Source organism: Triticum dicoccoides, chromosome 1B, assembly GCF_002162155.2.
Source record: "Triticum dicoccoides isolate Atlit2015 ecotype Zavitan chromosome 1B, WEW_v2.0, whole genome shotgun sequence".
Taxonomy (NCBI): domain Eukaryota; kingdom Viridiplantae; phylum Streptophyta; class Magnoliopsida; order Poales; family Poaceae; genus Triticum; species Triticum dicoccoides.
Genome location: NC_041381.1, coordinates 254,533,469 through 254,540,541, shown reverse-complemented (window position 1 = coordinate 254,540,541; position 7,073 = coordinate 254,533,469). Strand labels below are relative to the sequence as shown.

The 7,073-nt window shown below is 37.0% G+C and overlaps 1 long non-coding RNA gene across 1 annotated transcript; it reads left to right on the top strand.

Moving 5' to 3' along the window:
• Positions 1-624: 624 nt before the first annotated feature.
• LOC119304082 lies at positions 625-4,017 on the top strand. The gene is made up of 4 exons (XR_005148102.1): positions 625-1,218; positions 1,498-1,746; positions 2,985-3,054; positions 3,631-4,017. It is a non-coding gene; the product is annotated as an uncharacterized LOC119304082 (long non-coding RNA).
• Positions 4,018-7,073: the final 3,056 nt, after the last annotated feature.

Sequence of the window (7,073 nt, the reverse complement as noted above, 5' to 3'; positions counted from 1 at the left end):
TGGATTCCTCCTTATTTTAAAATATAATCACTCCTCCTTATTTTGAAATTCTATTCCACAAGATAGTTCTTGCTCATAGAGATGCTTTTCATGGATTCTTTAAAAAACAGAGAACGTGTCAAGTTACTGCTTTGAAAATGGGAGACAATGTTCAGTTCTAGCTTTGACATTTGTTATATCCAATTATACTCCTGTGGCTTGTATGTTGTGGCAAGATCCCCACTTACTACACCAATTCTCGTTGGAAATAATACTGTTTTGTATTTGGGACCAATTTCAGTGGTGACTTAATTACCGATTTTGTAGTTTCTGCTTTAGGTTGTGAGGATGTAGACTACCAGTGCTGCTGATTGTATAAAAACATGCAAAATGGAGGATAATTTATTTTAATTCTGCGAGCACTTTCTTGTTGACAAGGAGGTATCGGATGGTTCATGATCAGAAACAAGGTGGAGTGGAGGCTCACAAGGCCCATCAAGAGGCTCGAGTCTCTAAAGATTACGGAAGTGGAGCACCGAGTTGCTCTCTTCCAACTGCAATGGTTGTTCTGCCAATGGGGAGTCTGAGATGTAGGGAGGAATGGTCCTGAAGGCTATTGAGCACGGTCGATTCTGTGTGCTCCGGCCCTTGCTCCAGCAACGAGGACCGCACCTTTGTGTCTTCATGTCCGTCCTCTCATCCAGCCACCGATGTCTGTCTCAAGCCACTTGGCTCACCCTATCTGTAAATTTAGTGCTTCTTCTGCCTGCATACATCCATCTCACAGACGGAGGAATAAGGCAGGGAGGAGGCTCATGAGGGCCATAAATGAGGCTTGAGTCTCTAAAGATTATGGATGTGGAGCACCGGGTCACACTCCTCCAACTACAATGGTTGTTCCACCAACAGGGGCAGAGATGTAGGTAACTAACGATGATGCAGGCTCGTTGAAGATTTGTGCTCCTTGCAAAAATGCTGCAGATTTATTTTCTTGACGGAAGAAAAATAATTGAGCAACCTCAGAGATGTGCTGCCTGCTTGCCTTTGGCTGTAGAACTATAGATATGTAGGCACGTCAAACAAATAAAATCACACATCACGTTCCACAGGGAGGAAATAGGCAGAGCTGATCGGAAGAAAAATTGTGCTGCCTTTTATGGTGGTTTTAACCAGTTGAAGGGTTTACTCCAAACTGGTGCTGATCCGAAGAACACCGAGTTGACGAGGCGACCTTCTTTGGTACGGACTGCTTATACATTACACTTCTGTTGTATATTTTACTGTATGTTTTACTTTGATCCGAAGAACACTGAGTTGAAGGGTTTACTATATGTTTTACTAGGTATTTCTATCAAATGTAGCGTTTGTATCCAATGTTCTATTACGCTTTTGTTCTGTCCAAATGTATTGGCTCTTCCATCTTCAACAATATTTTGATGTGATCTTATGCCAAAAAAGTTAATGTGATCTATTTCTATACTAATACTAATTTAACCTTTGGATTGTCGGTGAAAACAGTGGGCACGAAGCGCCATGGGGGAGCTTGGTAGAGTGCATAGTTGCACATTAGTACTTCTACACGGAAACACAAACTGCTCTAGCCATACATGAGGAGGATAATTGCATGATTGTTTATAGGTCAATCCAGTACACTGAGGAAACCGAAATTCATATTGCAAATGTCTCGGTTTACCTTGTCACAATGTTCATGTTATCACTAGAAGAATTGGCACTGAGTTTGGTGGATAAATTTTTAGATCATTACCAGTAAGTTACTTACAACTTTTGTAATCCTGTAGACTAGGTTTTCTTTTTGTCAGTCTATGCTTAACACTTTTTGTGAAGTACAAATGGTAAAGCAGTTAAGTGTCATTTTATCTTTATTTCTACCAACTAACATTTGCTTTAAAATGGATGTTGTCATCCTGAAATTGACTGTCCTTCACACAAAGCTAAGAACATAAAACATAGACGCATATTTTCACCTTATAAGCACACACATATCATGTGCTTCTCTCTTACTGTTGGGTACTCCTCGTCACTTTGCTTCCATGGCTATTGTCCAATGCATGGGTTACAAAAGTTTCATCGAGCGAGGTGATCATCAGGCTTCGTTGATTGTGGCAAGAGATCATTGATAAATACAACAAAGGTCATCGGGTACGGCAGACATTGTTCGGTTGAGAAGGCCTGGGCATGGGACATTAGTAGCGACCCACACACTGGCGTAAGGATGTGACTATGGGGACATCAAGTGCAGCTGTACCAGCCAAAAGACCTCACCCCATTTCTCCAAACTGTGAGTATTGTTATTCGATGAATTGCCTTCAAGAGCCTCATGGTCAACTTCATATGTCCTTTGTGTCTGCAACTGTGTACTTGCAGTCTGAAATGAATTAGGCTTTAGGAGAAAATATTTCCTCGAGAATTTAATAGATAAATGATAGAATTCTAGTGCTACTAAGAAAGGATATGTTACTTTTAGAGCTTTGTGTTTGCCTGCTTATGTGAACCGATACCTACTACCTAGAAATTCAACAGTCGAGATCTAATGTAGATGGTTATGCTTTACATGAAGGTATTAATTGAGGATCTCAAAAGAGAATATCGCAAAAAATTGTGACAACGCTGGGCCAAAAAGCTAAAGAAGAAAAACCTGTACATTCTCTTGGTTTTCCGATCCCAAGCTGACTGAAAAAATATATTCATACGTTACTAATTCATGTATTGTTAGAAGTAATGTTACTAGAAATTTTGCACAACCATCATGATTTGGGCACTGTTCATAGGTCGCCCGGATTTAACGAGTACATTGGTAGGTGAAAAAATGATAACAATGTTTCCTTCATACTGATTATGTTTATCTATATTTGTGTCCTCGAAAAAAATTATGTTTATCTATATTTCTACTTCATCCGAATCGAATCCTAGAGTTGTATGACTGTAAAAAATATTCTTCGATCCATTTGAGCAATAAACTTCCCATCCTGCTATTCTTTCTACAGGGCATGCGATTCTTAAGATGTTCCCATTCAGAATTGACATGCGGTCATCTTCCCTCTACTGTTACTCAAGGTATGTTGAAAATATAGAGTTGTACATTATCCAATGGTTTTAGTTGGGTGATAACGGCCGGAGTTTATTTTTATTTTTTGTTTACATGTCCTTAACGAATCTTTTATTTGCCTTGGTTACCTTCCAATGCATAAACAGTGCCCAACCTGATGGTTGTATTGTCTGTCATCTTTCTTCTATCAAACAAATATAAATCTAAAATCACACATAGAGTGGAGGGCTACAATACCAGCGGTGTGTTAGTCCATGCCCTGCATTAAAATTGTCTGGCGGTCTTTGTTTTACTATCGCGTCAGTGTAAAGCACAACCCCGCACCTCTATTTTCAGTGAGACCAACTATCTAGAATCCTCTCTCCATCTTAAATCCGTTAATATGATTTTTTTTCTTAAAAGCCTTTGTTTGATGTAGATATTGAAATTGACATTGCCAAACTTGTAATATGAAAATAACGCTTAACTATTGGACCTTTCTTTCAACTTAACTTTGATGGCCTCCACTTAGTATAGTTTTTGTTAGCTTGTTCATTTCTTGATTGGTGCTTGACATCACTGGTGCATGTGGGAATGCTCTACAGACTGACGGACATGAATCATAGGAACTGTCGAAGCATGAAGGGAACAACAAGATGAACTGGCTTTTATCGGCATTCTTGTGTACATTGAAGATTTTGGGGCATTTGGTTGCATCTGAACTGTCTCTATTTGAACCTTAGATTGATGAGTGATTTGTTACATTCTTCACTTGCACAACCTATCTCTATTTGAACTAACTGTGTTGTTCAATGGTGTGCTTAAATTCAGTTGTGGAAAGGAATCGCATCAGGCTTAGGGTATCATGGAACAAAGAATTATTGTTAATGAAAAGCTATTTTAACTCTGACCAGTAGCCGACATTACTGCAAGTGCTTGCGGAGGCACAAGGTCTATTTAAATGGGATCCTTCTTTGGCCTCGTAACATGAAAGGTGAAAGTTTGCAAGTGAATTCTATAGTAACGTGTTTTAAATCTCTACTTGTAAGTTCAAACGAGTGTCCTAATTTATCAATGTAGTGATTAAATCATTCGTGCTATATGTACTCCATTTTTATATTTAACTTACTCGGTTTACCTAAGCTGTAAGTTTTGTTAATTTTATCATGTGTGGATTTGTTATGTTTGTTTTATTGAACAATTTCTTGCAAAACATCTTAGATTGTGGAGGCGGAGATAGTATAGTTGTTGGAGTTTTTATGTTGATTCAATTGATGGTCGTGTGTATGTACATATTCATAAAATGGTTGAATTTTATTTATGTTGATTCAATGCATAGAAAATAAAATAGTACTCCCTATGTAAAGAAATATAAGAGCGTTGATATAAACGCTCTTATATTTCATTATTGGGATACTACACTCAGAGAAAGATTACTAGCATTTTTGTTTAGAGGGAACAATCAAAAGTGGACAAAATTGCATGATTTTTCTTCTGGCCATTTGCTTCCAAAATTGGAGATGAACTTTAGTAATTGAACTGGCATGATATGTATCAATTCTAACGAGCCATTTGTCTATTTTGTGGGATTGCGATTCATCCTTGCACATTGGGAGGATATATATATGGTAAAGAGCTCGTACTGTTCATATATTGAATTTTGGAGAGCACGTTGGTTCTCCGTTTGATATCCAAACATGTCCATAGTTATGAGGGAGAGAAATGAGCTTCGACTTTGGATTCATATAATATGCATTGTAGCCCGTGGCAACGCACGGGCATTATACTAGTAGATCTAAGTATTGTCATCTTTGGTATTCAACTCATAAGTGGCACGCATAATAGATTCATAAGGTAATTTGACTTTCTTTCTAGGTAAGTGTTCCATGCCTTTCCTTAATGGAAATTGGAATCTAATATTCCCTTCCTTCATATTAATAATTGCACCACTCGTTCTAAGGAAAGGTCTACCAAGAATAATAGGACATGAAAGATTGCAATCTATATCAAGAACGATAAAATCTACGGGCACATAATTCCTATTTGCAACAATAAGAACATCATTGATCCTTCCCATAGGTTTCTTAATGGTGGAATCCGCAAGGTGCAAGTTTAAAGAGCAATCATCAAAATCATGGAAACCTAGCACATCACATAAAGTTTTCGGAATCGTGGAAACACTAGCACCCAAATCACACAAAGCATAGCATTCATGATCTTTAATCTTAATTTTTATAGTAGGTTCCCACTCATCATAAAGTTTTCTAGGTATAGAAACTTCCAATTCAAGTTTTTCTTCATAAGGTTGCATCAAAGCATCAATGATATGTTTGGTAAAGACTTTATTTTGACTATAAGCATGAGGAGAATTCAACACGGATTGCAACAAGGAAATACAATCTATTAAAGAACAATTATCATAATTAAATTCCATGAAATCCATGTAAAGTTTTGACCTCTCCAATCCCACTTTTACCAAATTTAGCATCAAGATCTAAAAACTCCGAATCATTGGGACGCCTTTTAACTAAAGTTGACTCATCTCCATTATGATCTCTCAAGATTCATATTGCAAAACAAAGACTTAATAGGAGACACATTAATAACTTTTAGATCTTCATCATTATTTTCATGAAAACTAGAAGAACACGCTTTTATAAAGCAATCTTTCTTAGCACGCACCCTAGCGGTTCTTTCTTTGCACTCATCAATGGAAATTCTCATGGCTCTGAGAGACTCATTGATATCATGCTTACGTGGAATAGATCTTAGTTTCAAAGAATCAACATCAAGCAAAAGTCTATCAATGTTCCTAGCCAATTCATCAACTTTAAGCAATTTTTCTTCTAGCAAAGCATTGAAATTCTTTTGAGAGATCATAAATTCTTTAACACTATTCTCAAAATCAGAGGGCATCTTATTAAAATTTTCATAAGAATTGTTGTAGGAATTTCCATAATTATTAGAGGAATTACTAGGAAACGGCCTAGGATTAAAGTTTCCTCTATAAGCATTGTTACCAAAATTATTCCTACCACCAAAATTAACATCCATAGATTCATTATTATTCTCAATCAAAGTACACAAAGGCATATCATTAGGATCAATAGGAGCACTCTTAGTAGCAAACAATTTCATAAGTTCATCCATCTTTCCACTCAAAACATTAATTTCTTCTATAGCATGAACTTTTTTACTAGTAGATCTTTCGGTGTGCCATTGAGAATAATTAACCATAATATTATCTAGGAGTTTAGTAGCTTCTCCTAAAGTGATTTCCATAAAAGTGCCTCCCGCGGCCAAATCTAAAAGATTTCTAGAAGCAAAATTCAATCCGGCATAAATTTTTTGTATGATCATCCACAAATTCAAACCATGAGTAGGGCAATTGTGAATCATTAATTTCATTCTTTCCCAAGATTGGGCAACATGCTCACGATCTAGTTGCTTAAAATTCATAATATCGTTTCTAAGAGAGATGATCTTAGCGGGAGGAAAATACTTAGAGATAAAAGCATATTTGCACTTATTCCACGAATCAATACTATTTTTAGGCAAAGATGAAAACCAAGTTTTAGCACGATCTCTAAGTGAAAACGGAAATAACTTCAATTTAACAATATAATTATCCGTATCTTTCTTCTTTTGCATATCACACAAATCCAAAAAGTTGCTTAGGTGAGTAGAGGCATCTTCACTAGGAAGGCTGGAGAATTGATCTTTCATAAGAAGATTCAACAAAGCAGCATTGATTTCACAAGATTCAGCATCATTAAGAGGAGCAATCGAAGTGCTAAGGAAATCATTATTGTTGGTATTGGAAAAATCACACAATTTAGGATTATCTTGAGCCATCGTGACAAGCAATCCAACACACAAGCACACAAGAGGCAAGCGAAAAAGAGAGGAGAACGGGAAAGAGAGGGCAAATAAAATGGCAAGGGTGAAGTGGGAGAGAGGAAAACGAGAGGCAAATGACAAATAATGTAATGCGAGGGAGATGAGTTTTTGATGGGTACTTGGTATGTCATGACATGAGCCAAGACCC